Source organism: Balaenoptera musculus, chromosome X (genome assembly GCF_009873245.2).
Source record: "Balaenoptera musculus isolate JJ_BM4_2016_0621 chromosome X, mBalMus1.pri.v3, whole genome shotgun sequence".
Taxonomy (NCBI): domain Eukaryota; kingdom Metazoa; phylum Chordata; class Mammalia; order Artiodactyla; family Balaenopteridae; genus Balaenoptera; species Balaenoptera musculus.
Window position 1 is genome coordinate 90,911,610 of NC_045806.1, and position 22,057 is coordinate 90,933,666.

Sequence of the window (22,057 nt, forward strand, 5' to 3'; positions counted from 1 at the left end):
AATATGAGGTTATCTACATCAGATCTCAGAACAGAGCCTACAAGAGGAGTCGACCTCTTCATAAGTGGACATAATAAAACAAAGATGTTATTTCTCTCTTTTTTGCAAGAGTGTGAAACTTCAGCCATAGCATTTGGTTTTGTGTTGATTTTGTTGAAGAGGTGATGGTAGGTAGGGCTTAAAGTGTAAACAGGGTCGAGTAAAATATTCTACAGGACTCCTCATGGGCAGTGGTTGGATAAAAATGTTTCTGTTTATAACCTGATAGTCTGGTTCTAATCTTACTTGTATGACAGAAAACGTAATGGTTCAAGTTTATTTTATTTTAAGCAATAAAATAATTTTATTAAGATCTCATCTCTTAATCCCCCCTGGGGAGTCCTATTTAAGAGAATGTGGAGAGTTTTCTTATAAGGCAAAGAATCTTCTTATATAAGTAACCACTCCTGATTGTTTGGATACCTTAAAGTATTGGGTTTCTTAAAGTAGATTGTTGTTGTATGATGGGCATACCATAGCAATTTAATCCCTGCTGGGCACTCCATTTGTGGAAGAGACTGGTGCTATCGGTAGAGTACACAGGATACCAGTTAAACTCAGGTGTGAGATTATGGAATGGGGTGGGGAATTTAGGAAGAAGCATAAGGAATGGAAAGAAAGAATGCTGGAATGTAAGTTGGAAAATTGGTTTCTGAACTTGACTCTGTCATTAACTGGTAGTATGAACTTGAGTAAGTCATCTAGCCTCTCAACTTCAGTGTCCTTACCTATAAAATGAGGGATTGAACTGAATACATGACCTTCGGTGTCACTTCCAGATTTCTCAAGTCGTGATTCTATGAATGGTTGCTTTCTTTATTCTTTTCTTTTTCTCTTCAGTCTCATCCTTTCCAAGAGGGGAGAAGCAAAACAAAAGGCATTTTAGAGTGGTTTTCAGCTAATCAGAATCCCTTTATGTTCTACTCTATCAAAGCTTCTGATTATGCTGTTAGATTACAGTATAAGAAACCCACACTGGTGAAGAGACAAGGAAGTATTGTGAGCAGGAGACAAGATAAGAAATCCCTTGGTTTAGAATTTACATGATTGAGGGTGGGGTAACATCTCACAGTGAATAAAATGTGGTTAGAAATTGTAATCATCACTTCCTCATTCTCATCAAAAAGTTATTTAAGTAGAGAGCAAGTTGTAGTCAAATTAGCAAAGTAAGCAGTTTATTTTCATTGCTTATTCACTTTAGCACCTCTCTAACATCTTATCATCCCACCCCCCCTGCACCGCCCCCCCCGCCCCCCCCCTCCAGGGAGCTTATCACTCTGGCCAGCCTCACCCAAACATAGCCCTGTTCCAACCTTTCCCAGCCCATCGCACCAATCAAACCTTTATGATTCAGGGCCCTACTCTTTTCAAGTGGCAAGGAGCTAGTCTCATAAAACAGTGCATCATTGTGTTAGTGGAGGAGGACTCATCCTGGTCCTCTAGGTTATAGGTGATGTTTTCACAGTGCCTTTCTGAAGTTAGTATTCCTGCTTGAGCCTACAGGAGATGACAGTAGTGGTGCCCATATGTAAGCAAAGTAGGTGGGAAAAGTAGCCCCATGGCAACCAGCAAAGGAGGGGTTTAAGAGACTCCCTCAGGGATGCTTACTAATCCTCGGCCAATCGTCTGCTCTGGTACACAAAAGGTCACCTTTTATTAATACTTACTTATGCGTAGCACTGTACCAGGTACAAAGAAAACAGCATAGACACAGTATTTACCCTCTGGGGGCTTACATGTTATACAAATCCACCCTGATGTGGATACACATGTGCAAGAAATACAGACAATGGAATTAAAATGTTAACTGAGAATTGGGAAAGAATCTTGAGATACTGCATTACATGTCAAGGGCGAGAGTGTATTTTGGGAGTTAACTCCATGGTCTTATTCAGTTTAGGATTCTGTCTTCGACAGGGGCCCTACAGGATGGTTTATGGAAGGCCATGGCTGTGCTCTATGACATCATCCCTTCTGAAAGGTTAGGGATGTGCCCTAACTTCCCCATAATAATAGGGTGAATCCAGGGTACTTATTATGTTCGTTCAGCACAGAGCCTGTGTGTCCAGAAGGCTTCAAGACAAGCCCCGGGATTAGAAATGCAGTTAAAGAAGAGATTTGAGACTTCATAAATGCTTATAAATACTTTATAAAATGAAATAAATAGTAGGATACTTTCATGCAAGCCAGACATTGAGGGGTGGTTTGAATTTTTTTCATTTTATCTAATCCAGATTTGTCTATCGGGAATGACTATATTCACAGTGTAAACCAGGCATTTCACATCGGGCGGGGGTGGAGGATACCAGCTAAGGCACTTCTGAGAAAACTAGAATAGGCTATTTTCCTGCCAAACCTGTTCCCCTTCCTGATTGTCTGCAAATGTTTTTGTCACAGATTGACTTTTCATAAAAGAGCCATAAATACTGCCTCCCTCTCCTGGTTCTTTCTCCCTGTTCTCTATTCTCCTCAGAAAGTAAACAAAGCTGCAGTCTTCCTATTATTACAGAAACAGAGATTAGGATCACCACAGATTTGTTAGCTGAATTCTTTGGTAACGCAGCCTGTTAGAGTCACTGCCCAGCTTTCAGAATTCAGTGGATAGGCAGCTGGAAAATATTTTCTGTCGGGGCTGGAGAACATGGGAAGGAGGGAGAGGCAGGCCCAAGACTCCTTTAATCTGGTTAAGGAAGGGCATGCTCTGACCTTGCTACTCTGGCCACTTGATCTCTATATATAGTTCTTTGTCCCGTCTCATCAGGCATCCTTTGTTTACATTTCCAAAGGAAATTTCTGTTTAATGCATAGCCAAGGGAAAATGTATACCAACAGATGAATAGTTCCTCTTGGCTTCCAAGTCTGCATGGTTTTGTGAATAAATAAGCATTCCGGAAAATATTGAGGGGAAGAAAAATGGTTAAATACTTAGTAATCAGTCAGGCAACAACATTTCTTGAGCAAACGCGATGTACTCAGTGTGGTAGGTCATTTGGGGGCTACAAAAGAAACGTATGTTGTTGATGACCTCCAGAAACTTTTATTAGTCTAGCTAGGGACAACCCAGTTATCTAGTGAGAAAGAGGAGTATTTATAAAACAGCGTGCAGTACAGGGAGCACAGATGAATGTATTATAGCCCTTCTGTGTTTACTTTTTTAGTCTTATTGTTAACTTTCAGGGCACGGAGCATATTAAAGCACTTTCCTGGCTATTTTGTGTGCCATCTGTTTTCCTCCCCTCCAGAACTGCTGCAGGACAATGGGTTGGCCCATCCCAGAAGCTCCATGGGCAGACTGATTTCTTTCTGGCTCTTCTCAAGCCTTTTAAGGGGCTGGGTGGCATGGCTCTTTAGCATTAAGAGAAAGAAAAAAGAAAGGAGACGAGCTGGAAGAGAGGGAAAGGCTTCCCTTAGTTTGGGGAATTTCAGCTTTTCATCTTGCCACCAGGTTTTTGCTCCAATAGCTTTCAGAAGTCTTAGAGCTCAAACCGTAGGTGGCTTGGATTTCTCCCCTTTCTGCTCATGCTGCTCATTGAAATGGTATTTGGTTTGGGAAGAGCAAGATTCAATGTCTGACTGCTTCTCCAAGCATAAAAATAGGTGTCTTAATAGAAATTAGTTAAAACAACACACCACTATGGATGATTTCAGCAGATGATCCTGAAATGTTTTAGAGTGGTCGAGCTAGAAGCAGTAATAGAATCTAAATCATTAAAGCGCAAATACGTTTGTTGGAGGACTCTTCTGCAAGCACGGAGGACATGATAAAATGAAGGAGTGATTAGACTGAAGTAAGTGTAATTAGGGAAAATTTAATGGATAAAATGCATTTTAGCCAAATGTTGCAGGAGGAAAAATAAATTTCTCCCTCTGCTGAGACAGAGAGCAGTGATATTAATGGAGGTGAAAATGAGCAAATTGTATGGGCAAAGTGGTACACTATGCACTAGGTATACACTGGGTATATAGAGATAAATAGCAAATGGCCCCTGACCTCAAGGAACTTGCTTAACAGGTAAAATGTCAAATATAATGTGAAGTCATGATTATTGTAATGAAGGTAAGTGCAAGATGACAAGCTAGCATAGAGAAAGAAACACCTAAGTCTGCCTGAGGGACTTAGGAAGGACTGCAAAATGTAAATAAAAATCAAATTGTCTTGAAATAAGAGTAGAATTTTGCCAAAAAATGAGAAAAGAGAGCAAAGGGAACACCATGTGAGAACATAGAAGGGTAAACACCATAGAGGTGTTCAGAAAATCACCAGAAGTTTGGTTCAGCCAGAATGTGAGATGTGAGATCATTGCAAGAGGTGAGTGTGGAGAAGTAGCTAGGGCCTGGATAGTGAAGGGCCTTGTATGCCATGCATAGGTGTTTGGACTTTATCCTGAAGACTCTAGGGACCCATGGAAGGATTTAAAGTAGGTGAATAACTGGATAAGGTCTTCATTTCAGTATTGCTCTGGCTGTAGTATGCAGGATGGAGCAAGGGTCAGGGGTCAAAACTGAAGGTAAAGAGACCAGTTAGGTGGCTTTTACTGATCCATGGAGAGATGAAAGCCCAACCTAAGGCAATGGCAGTAGGGCTAGGGAGCAGGGGATAAATTAAAAACACATTTGTAGTAGGTAGAATCAGTATGACTTGGTGATCAGTTAGATGCAGTGGGTAGAGAGATGAGAGAGTAGTAGGGTGATCTATAGGTTTCTGTCTTGGGTAACTGAGTGGACGTGTTTCCTTTAACTAGGTTAGGAAATAGATGGAGTTCTTTTTATTTTTTAAATTAAAAAATTTTTTTTGAATTTTATTTTATTTTATAATACAGCAGGTTCTTATTAGTTATCTATTTTATACATATTAGTGTATATATGTCAATCCCAATCTTCCATTTCATCCCCACCCCACCCCACTGCTTCCCTCCCCCCTTGGTGTCCATACATTTGTTCTCTACATCTGTGTCTCTATTTCTGCCTTGCAAACCAGTTCATCTGTACCATTTTTCTAGATTCCACATATATGCATTAATATACGATATTTGTTTTTCTCTTTCTGACTTACTTCACTCTGTATGACAGTCTCCAAGTCCATCCACGTCTCTACAAACAACCGAATTTCATTCCTTTTTATGGCTGAGTAATATTCCATTGTATATACGTACCACATCTTCTTTATCCATTCGTCTGTTGATGGGCATTTAGGTTGCTTCCATGTCCTGGCTATTGTAAATAGTGCTGCAATGAACATTGGGGTGCATGTGTCTTTTTGAATTATGGTTTTCTCTGGGTATATGCCCAGGACTGGGATTGCTGGGTCATATGGTAGTTCTGTTTTTAGTTTCTTAAGGAACTTCCATACTGTTCTCCATAGTGGCTGTATCAATTTACATTCCCACCAACAGTGCAAGGGGGTTCTCTTTTCTCCACACCCTCTCCAGCGTTTGTTGTTTGTAGATTTTCTGATGATGGCCATTCTAACTGGTGTGAGGTGATACCTCACTGTAGTTTTGATTTGCATTTCTCTAATGATTAATGATGTTGAGCATCCTTTCATGTGTTTGTTGGCAATCTGTACATCTTCTTTGGAGAAATGTCTGTTTAGGTCTTCTGCCCATTTTTGGATTGGGTTGTTTTTTTGATATTGAGTTGCATGTGCTGTTTATATATGTTGGAGATTAATCCTTTGTCCGTTGATTTGTTTGCAAATAATATTTTGCATTCTGAGGGTTGTCTTTTCATCTTGTTTATAACTTCCTTTGCTGTGCAAAAGCTTTTAAGTTTCATTAGGTCCCTTTTGTTTATTTTTGTTTTTATTTCCATTACTCTAGGAGGTGGGTCAAAAAAGATCTTGCTGTGATTTATGTCAAGAGTGTTCTTCCTATGTTTTCCTCTAAGAGTTTTATGGTGTCCGGTCTTATTTTTGGGTCTTTAATCCATTTTGACTTTATTTTTGTGTATGGTATTAGGGAGTTTTCTAATTTCATTCTTTTACAGGTAGCTGTCCAGGTTTCCCAGCACCACTTATTGAAGAGCCTGTCTTTTCTCCATTGTATATCCTTGCCTCCTTTGTCATAGATTAGTTGACCATAGGTGCGTGGGTTTATCTCTGGGCTTTCTATCTTGTTCCATTGATCTATGTTTCTGTTTTTGTGCCAGTACCATATTGTCTTGATTACTGTAGCTTTGTAGTATAGACTGAAGTCAGGGAGTCTGATTCCTCCAGCTCCGTTTTTTCCCCTCAAGACTGCTTTGGCTATTCGGGGTCTTTTGTGTCTCCATACAAATTTTAAGACGATTTGTTCTACTTCCGTAAAAAATGTCACTGGTAATTTGATAGGGATTGCATTGAATCTGTAGATTGCTTTGGGTAGTATAGTCATTTTCACAATCTTGATTCTTCCAATCCAAGAACATGGTATATCTCTCCATCTGTTGGTATCATCTTTAATTTCTTTCATCAGTGTCTTATAGTTTTCTGCATACAGGTCTTTTGTCTCCCTAGGTAGGTTTATTCCTAGGTATTTTATTCTTTTTGTTGCAATAGTAAATAGGAGTGTTTCCATAATTTCTCTTTCAGATTTTTCATCATTAGTGTATAGGAATGCAAGAGATTTCTGTGCATTAATTTTGTATCCTGCAACTTTACCAAATTCATTGATTAGCTCTAGTAGTTTTCTGGTGGCATTTTTAGGATTCTCTATGTATAGTATCATGTCATCTGCAAACAGTGACAGTTTTACTTCTTCTTTTCCAATTTGTATTCCTTTTATTTCTTTTTCTTCTCTGATTGCCCTGGCTAGGACTTCCAAAACTATGTTGAATAATAGTGGTGAGAGTGGACATCCTTGTCTCGTTCCTGATCTTAGAGGAAATGCATTCAGTTTTTCACCATTGAGAATGATGTTTGCTGTGGGTTTGTCATATATGGCCTTTATTATGTTGAGGTAGGTTTCCTCTATGCCCACTTTCTGGAGAGTTTTTATCATAAATGGGTGTTGAATTGTGTCAAAAGCTTTTTCTGCATCTATTGAGATGATCATATGGTTTTTATTCTTCAATTTGTTAATATGGTGTATCACATTGATTGATTTGCGTATATTGAAGAATCCTTGCATCCCTGGGATAAATCCCACTTGATCATGGTGTATGATCCTTTTAATGTGTTGTTGGACTCTGTTTGCTAGTATTTTGTTGAGGATTTTTTCATCTATATCTATCAGTGATATTGGTGTGTAATTTTCTTTTTTTGTAGTATCTTTGTCTGGTTTTGGTATCAGGGTGATGGTGGCCTCGTAGAATGAGTTTGGGAGTGTTCCTTCCTCTGCAAATGTTTGGAAGAGTTTGAGAAGGATGGGTGTTAGCTCTTCTCTAAATTTTTGATAGAATTCACCTGTGAAGCCATCTGGTCCTGGACTTTTGTTTGTTGGAAGATTTTTAATCACAGTTTCAATTTCATTACTTGTCATTGGTCTGTTCATATTTTCTGTTTCTTCCTGGTTCAGTCTTGAAAGGTTATACCTTTCTAAGAATTTGTCCATTTCTTCCAGGTTGTCCATTTTATTGACATAGAGTTGCTTGTAATAGTCTCTTATGATGCTCTGTATTCCTGCAGTGTCTGTTGTAACTTCTCCTTTTTCATTTCCAATTTTATTGATTTCAGTCCTCTCCCTCTTTTTCTTGAGGAGTCTGGCTAAAGGTTTGTCAGTTTTGTTTATCTTCTCAAAGAACCAGCTTTTAGTTTTATTGGTCTTTGCTATTGTTTTCTTTGTTTCTATTTCATTTATTTCTGCTCTGATCTTTATGATTTCTTTCCTTCTACTAACTTTGGGTTTTGTTTGTTCTTCTTTCTCTAGTTCGTTTAGGTGTGAGGTTAGATTGCTTATTTGAGATTTTTCTTGTTTCTTGAGGTAGGATTGTATTGCTATAAACTTCTCTCTTAGAACTGCTTTTGCTGCATCCCATAGGTTTTGGATTGTCGTGTTTTCATTGTCATTTGTGTCCAGGCAGTTTTTGATTTCCTCTTTGATTTCTTCAGTGATCTGTTGATTATTCAGTAACGTATTGTTTAGCCTCCCTGTGTTTTGTGTTTTTTACGTTTTTTTCCCTGTAATTGATTTCTAATCTCATAGTGTTGTGGTCGGAAAAGATGCTTGATATGATTTCCATTTTCTTAAATTCCCCGAGGCTTGATTTGTGACCCACGATGTGATCTATCCTGGAGAATGTTCCGTGTGCACTTGAGAAGAAAATGTAATGTGCTGTTTTCAGATGGAATGTCCTATAAATATCAATTAAATCTATCTGGTCTATTGTGTCACTTAAAGCTTGTGTTTTCTTATTAATTTTCTGTCTGGATGATCTGTCCATTGGTGTAAGTGAGCTGTTAAAGTCCCCCACTATTATTGTGTTACTGTTGATTTCCTCTTTTATAGATGTTAGCAGTTGCCTTATGTATTAAGGAGCTCTTATGTTGGGTGCGTGTATATTTATAATTGTTGTTATCCTCTTCTTGGATTGATCCCTTGATCATTATGTAGTGTCCTTCCTTGTCTCTTGTAACATTATTTATTTTAAATTCTATTTTATCTGATACGAGTATTGCTACTCCAGCTTTGTTTTGATTTCCATTTGCATGGAATACCTTTTCCCATCCCCTCACTTTCAGTCTTTGTGTGTCCTTAGGTCTGAATTGGGTCTTTTGTAGACAGCATATATGTGGGTCTTTTTTTTGTATCCATTCAGCGAGCCTGTGTCTTTTGAATGGAGCATTTAATCCATTCACATTTAAGGTAATTATCGATATGTATGTTCCTATTACCATTTTCTTAATTGTTTTGGGTTTGTTTTTGTAGGTCCTTTTCTTCTCTTGTGTTTCCCACTTAGAGAAGTTCCTTTAGCATTTGTTGTAGGGGTGGTTTGGTGGTGCTGAATTCTCTTAGCTTTTGCTTGTCTGTAAGGCTTTTGATTACTCTGTCGAATCTGAATGAGATCCTTGCCGGGTAGAGTAATCTTGGTTGTAGGTTCTTCCCTTTCATCACTTTAAACATATTGTGCCACTCCCTTCTGACTTGTAGAGTTCCTGCTGAGAAATCAGCTGTTAACCTTATGGGAGTTCCCTTGTATGTTATTTGTCGTTTTCCCCTTCTTGCTTTTCATAATTTTTCTTTGTCTTTAATTTTTGTCAATTTGATTACTATGTGTCTTGGTGTGTTTCTCCTTGGGTTTATCCTGCCTGGGACTCTCTGCGCTTCCTGGACTTGGGTGGCTATTTCCTTTCCCATGTTAGGGAAGTTTTTGACTACAATCTCTTCACATATTTTCTCTGGTCCTTTCTCTCTCTCGTCGACTTCTGGGACCCCTATAATGCGAATGCTGTTGCGTTTAATGTTGTCCCAGAGGTCTCTTAGGCTGTCTTCATTTCTTTTCATTCTTTTTGCTTTATTCTGTTCCATGGCAGTGAATTCCACCGTTCTGTCTTCCAGGTCACTTATCCATTCTTCTGTCTCAGTCATTCTGCTATTGATTCCTTCTAGTGTATTTTTCATTTCAGTTATTGTATTCATCTCTGTTTGTTTGTTCTTTAGTTCTTCTAGGTCTTTGTTAAACATTTCTTGCATCTTCTTGATCTTTGCCTCCATTCTTTTTCTGAAGTCCTGGATCATCTTCACTGTCATTATTCTGAATTCTTTTTCTGGAAGGTTGCCTATCTCCACTTCATTTAGTTGTTTTTCTGGGGTTTTATCTTGTTCCTTCATCTGGTACATAATCCTCTGCCTTTTCATCTTGTCTATCTTTCTGTGAATGTGGTTTTCGTTCCACTGGCTGCAGGGTTGTAGTTCTTCTTGCTTCTGCTATCTGCCCTCTGGTGGATGAGGCTGTCTAAGAGGCTTGTGCAAGCTTCCTGATGGGAGGGACCGGTGGTGGGTAGAGCTGGGTGTTGCTCTGGTGGGCAGAGCTCAGTAAAACTTTAATATGCTTGTCACTTGTCCACTGGTGGGTGGGGCTGAGTTCCCTCCCTCTTGGTTGTTTGCCCTGAGGTGACCCAGCACTGGAGGCTACAGGCTCTTTGGTGGGGATAATGGCAGACTCTGGGAGGGCTCACGCCAAGGAGTACTTCCCAGAAGTTCTGCTGCCAGTGTCCTTGTCCTCACGGTGAGCCACAGCCACTCCCCACCTCTGCAGGAGACCTCCCAACACTAGCAGGTAGGTCTGGTTCAGTCTCCTATGGGGTCACTGCTCCTTCCCCCTGGGTCCTGATGTGCACACTACTTTGTGTGTGCCCTCCAAGAGTGGAGTCTCTGTTTCCCCCAGTCCTGTCAAAGTCCTGCAGTCAAATCCCGCTAGCCTTCAAAGTCTGATTCTCTGGGAATTCCCCCTCCTGTTGCCAGACTCCCAGGTTGGGAAGCCTGACGTGACATGGGGCTCAGAACCTTCACTCCAGTGGGTGGACTTCCATGGTATAAGTGTTCTCCAGTTTGTGAGTCACCCACCCAGTGGTTATGGGATTTGATTTCATTGTGATTGCGCCCCTCCTACCATCTCATTGTGGCTTCTCCTTTGTCTTTGGATGTGGTGTATCTTTTTTGGTGAGTTCCAGTGTCTTCCTGTCGATGATTGTTCAGCAGTTAGTTGTGATTCCGGTGCTCTCACAAGAGGGATTGAGAACACGTCCTTCTACTCCGCCATCTTGAACCAGTCTCCCAGAGTCCTTTTTAGCCATGTGAGGTTTGTTGTGCTGTCAGTCAGAGAGTCAAGTAGGAAATGCCTAGTGGACAGCTGGCTGGATCTGGAGGTCAGGAGAGAGGTCTGGGAAAGGGATAAAAACTTGGGAGTCATCTAAGTGGCACTGAAAGCCACGGAGAATGTACAATGTACAATGAGAAGAAAGCCTAGGGAACAGAAATCCAATTGTTTGTCACTCAGAATACAACAACAAACTGACTTTCCATAAATAAATGGGAAGACTGTGGGGCTTTTTATGAGATTATTGAGGAATGGTGTGTGTTTAAAAAATTAAATATCAGGAGCAAATTTTTCATTTGTGGGAATAGTCAACATTTTAGAAATTACCTCTGTAAAAACTATAATAATAAGTGACACTTAATGAAGATTTCATATATTGCAGGTAAGCACTTTATATGTGTTAACTCATTTAATCCTCACAACAACTCTATGAAGTAAACACTGTTATTATTCTTGCTTTACAGATAAAGACATTGAGATACAGAGAGATTGAAGTGATTTGCCAAGGTCATGCTGCTAGTAGGTAACAGAGTGGGGATTTGAATCCAGGCACTTTAGCTCCAGAGCCTATGCCCCTAACCACAGCATTATACTTCCTTTTGCAAGGCCAAGGTACACATCACTTGGATGTCCCTTGTTTATCACCAGTGGTTCCTGACCCATCATGAGGATGGCTTGTAGTCAGTAAGGGGAATGATATATGGGTGTGAATTCTGGAAGAAAGCAAAAAAGAAACAGATGGAGCAGAAGGGAGGAAGAAAACTGACAAAACAGAGGCTGAAAATAGCAAAGGAAGAGAGGCCTTCAAGGTGTGGAACTTTTAATAGAGTCCATTGGAGCAGCACCATTATACAGGAAGATATTAATGACTTTTGAGGGAGAAGGGTCAGTGGAAAAGTGAGGATAGAAGATAGAGTCAGAGAGGTCAAAGAGAAAGTAAGTTGTAAGGAAATGCACGCTGTGAGAAGTTTGATCATGAAAGTGAAGAGAGAAATAGAGTGGAAGTTATTATCCTTTTGAAGTGCAAAACAGTCAGACTCACAAACACTCGTACAATATTCTAGTCGTTTATTTTGTTACTGGGTAGCTAACAGTAGGAGTCACTAGATCCACTGACTCTGACCGCACATGCTTCATTTCCCATCCTGACTTGGCTTCCAGCCATCTTTCCAATCCTGGGCCCTCCTGCCCAGCTCCTAGCCTCAGTTTCTACAACTCACTCCTCCTAGAAAGTGTGTAGGTTCTGGGATGCAATGTGATGTGGTAGCTTTGGAGTTGGGCATACTAGCTGTGTAACCTTGGACACACACATAACTTCTCTGAGCCTCAGTTTCATGATCTATGACACTTAGACTAATCATATTTTGAAGGGAAAGGTAGTACATGTAAAACACTTGCTACTGTAATTGGCAGATAGTCAAGGCTCAATAAATGGTAGTAGCAGCAGCAGCAGCAGTGACAATAGGAGCAGTTGTTAGTATTAATTGTACTAGTAGTACTAGCAGTATTTCTGGGCACCTCACCTTTGCCAGAGATTCCTAGCCCTGACCTCAGGACTTCTAGAGGATCATCATTATTTCTGAGGGTGGGGAAAACAGTCAATCCCCAATGTTCACAATCAATCTTAAATTTAGCACATGAACCAGAACTTTCCTTGGGAAGGGGGAGTGGTAATGAAATTGCAGCACTAAAAATGTTGGAAATCTCAGCCATATGGCCCTATTTAATCACCCACCAACAACTGTGCAAAGGTGGTACACTAAAAAGGGTTATTATGCTCAATAAGCTGCCAGTTTTCAGTTACTGAATTAAACAAATTTTATTTAGTATGGAAAAGTTCACTGCCCTTCTGCAAGAATATCTAAGGGATTCTTTAAGTTGATATTTAAGTAAACTTGCCTATTATCCTGCCCAAATTCCTCTTTTTTTTTTTTTAAACGAACCTGGGAGGGAGACTTTTTTTTTAAAATTTTATTTATTTATTTATTTATGGCTGTGTTGGGTCTTCGTTTCTGTGTGAGGGCTTTCTCTAGTTGCGGCGAGCGGGGGCCACTCTTCATCGCGGTGCGCGGGCCTCTCACTATCGCGGCTTCTCTTGTTGTGGAGCACAGGCTCCAGACGCGCAGGCTCAGTAATTGTGGCTCATGGGCCTAGTCGCTCCACGGCATGTGGGATCTTCCCAGACCAGGGCTCGAATCCGTGTCCCCTGCACTGGCAGGCAGATTCTCAACCACTGCGCCACCAGGGAAGCCCACCAAATTCCTCTTGATTACTGCCCCTAAGCAAAGGCAAAAGAAAAGTTTTGGGGAGGGACAGATACTTTCACCTCTAGTGGTTTTAAAAACAGAGAGTTTGGGGGATTTTTTTTTTATTGAAATGTAATTGACATACAACTCTGTTAGTTCCAGATGCACAACATAGCGATTCAATATTTACTTGGGATTTTAAAATGTTTATTAGCCAGAATGTTCTGTATTTTTGTGGGACATGGAAGAGCAAGAGCAGCAGACTTAATATTAAGCTCCTGAGGATGATTTGGGCTATGAGTGCCTCGTGAAAATGAAATAGCTATTTTGAAACCAATGTGGAATTATAGGTGGAGAAAATGGTTTTCATGAACAATGGGAAATAAGTACATAGTGACCTAGTCAGTGTATTCATTTATACTACTGAAATGACTAATTCAGAGTATTATATTCAATCTTATTAAGTATATGGCAATTAATATCTAATATAGATGAAAAACCTAAATCAACTGTGCAATCTGAAGTGTGGGCATAGCCTATTTTTATACTAGAAAAGAAAATGCTTTATAATTTTCCAGACACCTAATGTGTTTGATTCTTTTTCAAAAATACTTTGTGACAATTCTTGATATATTCCAGTGAAATAAAATTTTCGAGGACATTAAAGGTTGCATTTGAAACATTTGGAGGGTATGGACACATGACAGGGTTGTAAGGATAAAATGAGTTAGGATTAACATTGTTTTCCCTCCCCTCCTCCCCCATATCTATAGGGCATATAAACTTTCCAGTGTGGCCATGTTTTCATAGTCAGAACAGTTCATATAGGCATGCACTCTTGTTCTGTTTTTGCCCTTTTTATGTTCAGTGCAGTGAAGCTCATTTTATAGCTCCATTCCCCATCTGCTGCCTTCTTCCTCCAGTTCCCGTTTCTCAGTGTTCAAATTCTATGTTAAATGACCAGAACACTTGCCTAATGTTGCCTAATGACCCTTCTGCTTACTCCACTCTTTGCACAATCCACCCAAGTTCCCCATTTCCAGTGTGCTCTTGGAAAGTTGGTGGAATTCTAATAATTCAAGTTAAAGCCCTATCAAGCCTACCCTGTACCTTTAAATGTTTCCAGTTCCACCCCTACCTCCAAGCTCTCTTGCCATCAACCCATCCAAAATGCTAAACAAATAAAACAAAACAAAGACCAAAAAAACCCCTAAAATGGAAACGACTACCACGATAACAGACATGCACACAGCCCTTGAAATGCCCTTTCTGTCTCTGCCTGTCTAGAAGAGTCCAGCTGTATGATATGGTAAGCAGAGGTTGGGAGTGGGAGAGAATCATATCTGAATCATATGTGCTGGTCTTTGTGCTAGAGGCATTCTTGTTTCTAATCTCAGTGTTTATGACAACCCTGTGATAACGTTGGTGATATCCCCATTTTACAAATGAGGAACCTGAGAGTGAGAGAAATTAGATGACTTATTCAAGGTCACACATAGAGTAAGCTCGGGCTCTGTCTTGCACCTCTCTGACTCTGAAGTCCATGTTCTTTCCGCTGCACTATTTGTTTACTTGCCACGGATTCATTTGTGTTCAGATAGAAAGGAGACAGCTTAGGATGTCCACTGCTTTTCCTCCCTTCATTAAACAGCTCCAGAAGAATAGATGATCTATTTGGGGCCTTGGCATTCCTGACTCCATGGTAAGCCTCTTTTGTACCTATATTTGATAGCCCAGAGTGGCTCTCTGTCCTAACAGCCCTTCGTGGGGTTAGGAAGCAGAGGGAGAACGGCTGCTAGAGTTGGCAGAAGGAAGCAGTAGTGCCTACTGTTAAGACACTTACTTGCTCAGATTATTTTTGTGCCATGAGACCCAAGTCAGGGGTTGAAAACAGAGTGGGCAGCTCCAGGTATCGATACTGACCCTGGTGATACAGTCAGTTTACTGTGGGACCCGCACTTCCTTCCTGAGACTGTCTTGCTGGGTCGTCCTAGGGCATGACTGTCGTCTCCACTCAACACAGATTTTCTTAATCATTACAAAAGAGTTTGACAGTAAAGATTAACTCTCAAAAAGTGTCCTTAATCTTATCATACTTTGACTATAACTAACAAATATAATACCACAGTGACTGCAAACATATGGATCTCCTCAGAAAAAGTGCATATATTGTTACTATTTTTAAAACTTCAATTTATTTAAACTAAAAAAAAATAGAAACAGTTCACCCATTTCTTCCACCCCCCCCACCATCCCTCGCCTCTGGCAACCACCAATTTGTTTTGTATCTATGAGCTTATTTTTTTTAATTAAAAAAAATTTTTTTAGATTCCACATATAAGAGAGATCACACAGTATCTGTCTTTCTCTGCCTGACTTATTTCAGTTAGTATAATGCCCTCGAGGGCCATCCATATTGTCACAAATGGCAAGATTTCATTCTTTTTTATGACTGAATAATATTCCATTATATAGGTATATCACAATTTCTTTATCCGTTCATCCACTGATGAACACTTAGATTGTTTCCATGTCTTAGCTATTGTAAATTATGCTACAATGGACACGGGGGTGCATATTTTTCAATTAGTGTTTTCATTTTCTTGGGGTAAATACTTGGAAGTGGAGTTGCTGGATCATATATGGTAGTTCTATTTTTAATTTCTTGAGGAACCTCCATACTGTTTTCCATGGCAACTGCACCAATTTACATTCCCACCAAAAGTACACAGGGGTTTTCTCCACAGTGTTCTTACTGCCTATGTTTTCTTCTAGGAGCTTTATGGTTTTAGGTCTTATGTTCAAGTATTTAATCCATTTTGAGTTAATTTTTGTGTATGGTATTAGGTAGTGGTCCAGATACATTGTTACTATTAACAGTGGGCCCATGTCCTTTGATGGAATGATTATTGAGAAGTGCATGTACACCCACGGACTCAGCTATTTACCACCTCAGGACAGAAAGAGAATTCCACATCTCAGCCCATTCCCACTACCTCTCCTCTCACCTACATCATATCTCGAATCTAAGTTTACCCTGTCTCAGGCAGTTCTAGGAACTGTTATTACTCTTAAGAGCTTTATATGCATTCATTCATTTAATCTTTACAATAACCCTATGAGATAAGTATTATTATTATTCTCCTTTTGCAGATGGGGAACCTGAGGCACAGGGCAGGTAACTAATTTGTACAAAGTCACACAGGGAGTAAGTGGCAGAACGAGGGTTTGTATCCAGTTAGACTCTAGAATTCATGCTCTTAATCACTATGCTGTATTAAAAGTGAAAGGCAAAGCTAACCAGATCACTTAGTGGCTCTATGTGCAGTGCCTTCCAAGTTGCTGATTACTGTGCCTATGATCTGGGTAAGGACAGACGTCTGTCTGTATAACCAGTCTTGGTGTGTTATGTGAATGTGTGTCCATGTGGGAAGGACATGGTGTGTATCTGGAGCAGTGTTTGGGCATGTCCTTCTTTGTGGTGGTAAGCTTCCTATAGAGCATGCATCTTAGCGCCCTTGCACATGCTGTGCATCTCTCTATTTCATACATGGCTGACTGAGTGTTCATCTCGTGTGTGTGTGTGTGTGTGTGTGTGTGTGTGTGTGTGTGTGTAGGGGGTATATTGTAAAGAGGATATATGTGGAAAGAAGGACATGTCTAGTAAGAGAATTAGTGTTTAATTAATTAAACATTAAACTGGGTCGTGAGGACTGCTTTGACATCTGTTTTTTTTTTTTCCCCTCAAAGGGTTCTTTCCAAACCCTCGGAATTTTCCCCATATAGGGGAAGAAACTGGGAAACAACTAGAGGAGGTTGTCTTTTGTTTCCTCTGATTGGAAACATTGTCTTTTGTGTTCCGAGCAGTTTTTCAGCCCTCTTCTCCTCCACATCCCAGGCCTGTTCCAGCTTCTTCTAGTAATATCAAAAGCACAAGGCAATCATTGGCTTTGGAATAATTTCTAAACCAGTAAAACTTTAGCCAAAAGATTGCATTGTACCAATGGGAGTCCATGTCACATAGAATCACACACTTCTGCCTTTAGCTCCTCCACTCCCAATCTATATACAGGTAGTCACGCATTGGCACACAATGGCAGGCTTACGAGTGCACAAAGACGTCTTCTTTGAAACATGTCAGGTGGAGGGGCAAGCACAGGACAGGAGGAGGATTAGAGAAGAGGGCGAGAGGACCAGGCAGGAAGGAATCACAATGGTACACTGTGAGAAAGTATGTGAAAAGGAAGGGGGAAACCAATCATAAGATGCCAGTTTAGTATATAGTGAACAGAACAACGAAATTCTTGCCAAATCTGTGACGTGTTCTAGGATCTGAAGAGCTCTGAATCTTCTAGCCTCCTGGGGCTATTCTGGGCTTCTGATTGCCACCGAGTCATCAGCCAAGAAATCCAAACTATTTTAGGAGGATTCCACTGGCTTTCGAATGAAGTGGAATTTATATTATATTGGTAGCACAGATAGAATATTTTATTTAAGAAGAATCTGATCTCACAGGTGAGTAGGCAAATTGCATATTGTCTGCAGGCCAGGGAGTAGAATTAAACATCTTCATGCTTTCACATTCCATTTCTGTCAAAAACAGGATATTGGCAGCAAACCATCTGAAAAAAAACCCCACTGACCTACAGTGAGTACTGCCAAGCACCATGCTTAATGCTAACCTACTGTACAGCTGGTAACACAGTGACACATCATTAGCCCAGGCGGTAAAAGCAAATGGTGTTCCCAGGATATTAGTGTTTACTATTATGGTCTTCTTTTTAAAAAAATAACTACCCTTATAGAGAGTCAGTAAAACTTCTGTCACTTTTCCTATGTGAACCTTTATCAAAAGGTATTTATTAAACTCCACTCAGTGCTTAGCATTGTGCTAAGTACTACAGGGGACTAGAGCAGGTATGTAAGTCACTATCCTTCTCTTCAAGGACATTATAGTCTAGTTGGGGAAACAAGAACTAACAGTATGAAGCAATGGTAAACAATATAAAATAAAATAATTGGGTCCTCAATTGTGTGATGAGGGCTATAGGAGTCCAGAGGAGAGGGAGATCAAAGAAGGCTGACATTATCATCACTCTCATCAATAGCTAACATTTGTTGATACTTAAAATGTGCCAGGTATTGTGCTAAGTGCTTTACACATATTATCTCATTTAATAGTCTTAGCTACCTCTGAGATAAGCATTATTGTTATCCCCAAAAGATAAGGAAACTCAGATAACTAGGTGACTTATCCAAGGGGAGTAATGAGACCTGAGACTTAGAGAGTCAAGGAAGGACCTGATCACAAAAGACCTTAAGAGCCATGTTAAGAAGTTTGTAATTCATCCCAAGGTCAGAGGGAAGCCAGTTGAAAATTAGAATGAAGCTGTTTTAAGCCTGGGAGGAGTGTGTATTTTAAAAAGATTATGCTGCCTAACTGCTGGATTAAGAACACATTTTGTATTGGGAAGATACAGACCAGAGACAGAGGGACCAGTTAGATAACTATTGTAGCATAGTGCCTGGTACATATGTATTAGGCACTCAATGCCTATTTGTTGGATGGATGGATAGATTAAGGAAGAGATTCTAGTGGACAGAACTAGTGAAGTAATAATAAAGGATAGAAAGGGATAGGTTCAAATTATATTTAGGAGGTAAACTATATGGGATTTAATGATTAATTGGATGTGGAGGATGAGAAAGAGAAGTTAAGAACAATGCCCAGGATTTCTGAGGGGCTGGTGGTGCCATTCATTCATTTAGGGAGTATTAGAGAAGAATCAGATTTAATGGAAAAGTGTGGGGGAAGGAGATGAGTTCAGTTTTGGAAACACTGATTTTATGGTTCCTGTGGTTATACAAATTAAAGTGTCCAGTTAACAGTTCGATATATGGGTCTAAATTTCAGGAGGGAGATTTAGGATGGAGAGAAAGATAAGTGAGGCAAATAGGGATCTTTTAGGGGTGACAGAATTATTCTAAAATTGGATTGTGGTAATGGTTGCACAGTTCTGTAAATTAATAAAAACTCATTGAATTCTCTAGCGGCACTATTTACAATAGCCAAGACATGGAAGCAACCTAAGTGTCCACCAACAGATGAATGGATAAAGAAGATGTGGTACATATATACAATGGAATATTACTCAGCCATAAAAAAGAATGAAATAATGCCATTTGCACCAACATGGTTGGACCTAGAGGTTATCAAACTAAGTGAAGTAAGTCAGACAGAGAAAGACAAATATTATATGATGTCACTTACATGTGGAATCTAAAAAGTAATACAAATGAATATACAAAACAGAAACAGACTCACAGACTTAGAAAACAAACTTATGGTTACCAAAGGGGAAAAGTGGGGAGAGGGATAAATTAGGAGTATGGGATTAACAGATATACACTACTATGTATAAAATAGATAAGCAACAAGGATTTGCTACATAACACAGGGAACAATATTCAATATCTTGTAATAACCTATAATGGAAAATAATCTGAAAAAATATATATGAAAAAAATCATTGAATTCTCCACTTAAAATAGATGCATTTTATGGTATATAAATTGTATCTCAATAAAGCTCTTTTTTTTTTTTTTTGGCCACGCCATGCAGCATGTGGGATCTTAGTTCCCTGACTAGGGATTGAACCTGCGCCCCCTACATTGGAAGCACAGAGTCTTAACCACTGGACCACCAGGAGAGTCCCAAATAAAGCTCTTTTTAAAAAAAGATAAGCAAGGCACTGGCATATAGGTGGTATTGAGGCCTTGAAAATGGATAAGATCACGAAAGACTGAGGGTGATAGAATTCTTGGAATACTGGCATTTAAGGTTCAGACAAAGGAGTTAGAGTGATCAGAAGGAAAACTAGGAGAGTTAGTGCCATGGAAGCCAAGGGAAGAGAGCATTTCCAGAAGAAGTAAATGGATGATTTTTTTTGAAACTATAGGAGAGACTTAAATATCTTTAAATGTCAATGGGATCCAGGAACCAGTTGACAGAGAGAGGTTGAATGAAGCAGAGAGAAGGGAAGATTGATTAAATGAGGACCCCAAGAGGGTAGGAGAGGATGAGATGCAGAGCACAGGTAGAGGGATGAACTTTCTAGAGGAAGAGAGATACCACTTTTTTATAATGCTAGAAGAGGGCAGGATGGTTGAGGATGCAGGCATGTTTGTTTATTGGTTTGTTTTGAGAATTTGAGGGAATTCTCTGGAATGAGTACTATTTTCTTTGTGAAGAAGGAAGTAAAATCATTTGCTATGATTTTATTGAATATTATGAGTGAGAAGGGAGGTGGTGGCTTTGGAGCTTTGAGGACTGTGGAGATTTGAATAAGCTACTGTGGAGAGATGGAGAGAGCTGTTAAGGGAATCATACTAATATAAGATTAGTAGGAAGCACTGAGAGCCTGCTTGAAGCTGGACACCACGAATTTAAAGGGGAATCAATCTATGCTTGTGTGATCAGCATATAGGTCGCACTTAAACCCACAAGAATCAAAATGTTGCTTAGGTGAGAAGAAGGAAGGAGATATGTGTGTGTGTGTATATATATATATATATACAATAGATAAAAGGTTAACATCACTAATATTGGAGATATCCAATATTGTATTATTATATTAGTGATGTTAACCTTTTATCTGTCACGTGTTATGATTTTTCTTGTTTGTCATTTATCTGTATTTTCCTGTATGTCTTTTAGTTTTTCTGGCTTGTGGAGGAAGGTCTCCCCTCCTTAAACATTGTTTTCATATTTTCAGTGGTTTTCTTTTTTGTATTTTAAGCCTTTAATATACCTGGAATTTATTTTATGATATAAAGTTTTGAAATTTATCTTAGGATATGTAGTTTTGTTTTCTTCCAGATAAATAGCTCCTATGCCAAGACCATTTATTCACACAATAGTCCTTTTCCCATTGCCATATATTGGGTTTCCATATGTACTTGTACCTATTCTAGACTCTACTCTGTTCTAATGATTTAATTTTCTATTCTTATGCCAATACCTTACTATTTTGATCATAGTGCCTTCATGGTAACTTTTTTTAAAATACCTTTATTGGAGTATAATTGCTTTACAATGGTGTGTTAGTTTCTGCTGTATAACAAAGTGAATCAGCTATACATATACATATATCCCCATATCTCCTCCCTATTGCATCTCCCTCCCACCCTCCCTATCCCACCCCTCTAGGTGGACACAAAGCACCAAGCTGATCTCCCTGTGCTATGCAGCTGCTTCCCACTAGCTATCTATTTTGCATTTGGTAGTGTATATATGTCCATGACACTCTCTCACTTCGTCCCAGCTTACCCTTCCCCCTCCCCGTGTCCTCAAGTACTTTCTCTATGTCTGCATCTTTATTCCTGTCCTGCCCCTAGGTTCTTCAGAATCATTTTTTTAGAGTCCATATATATATGTGTTAGCATACAGTATTTGTTTTTCTCTTTCTGACTTACTTCACTCTGTGTGACAGTCTCTAGGTCCATCCACCTCACTACAAATAACTCAGTTTTGTTTCTTTTTATGGCTGAGTAATATTCCATTGTATATATGTGCCACATCTTCTTTATCCATTCATCTGTCAATGGGCACTTAGGTTGCTTCCATGCCCTGGCCTATTGTAAATAGAGCTGCAATGAACACTGTGGTATGTGACTCTTTTTTTTTTATTATTATTTTTCTTTTATGGCTGTGTTGGGTCTTCGTTTCTGTGTGAGGGCTTTCTCTAGTTGTGGCAAGCAGGGGCCACTCTTCATCGCGGTGCGCGGGCCTCTCACTATCACGGCCTCTCTTGTTGCGGAGCACAGGCTCCAGACGCGCAGGCTCAGTAATTGTGGCTCACGGGCCCAGTTGCTCCGCGGCATGTGGGATTTTCCCAGACCAGGGCTCGAACCTGTGTCCCCTGCATTGGCAGGCAGATTCTCAACCACTGCGCAACCAGGGAAGCCCACATGACTCTTTTTGAATTATGGTTTTCTCAGGGTATATGCCCAATAGTGGGATTGCTGGGTCATATGGT

At 39.8% G+C, this 22,057-nt stretch overlaps 1 protein-coding gene across 6 annotated transcripts in view; it reads left to right on the forward strand.

Annotated features, from left to right (window-relative positions):
- The window catches only part of MID2 (midline 2), a 99,041-nt gene that overhangs the window by 29,090 nt on the left and 47,894 nt on the right, over positions 1 to 22,057 (forward strand). The window lies entirely within an intron of this gene.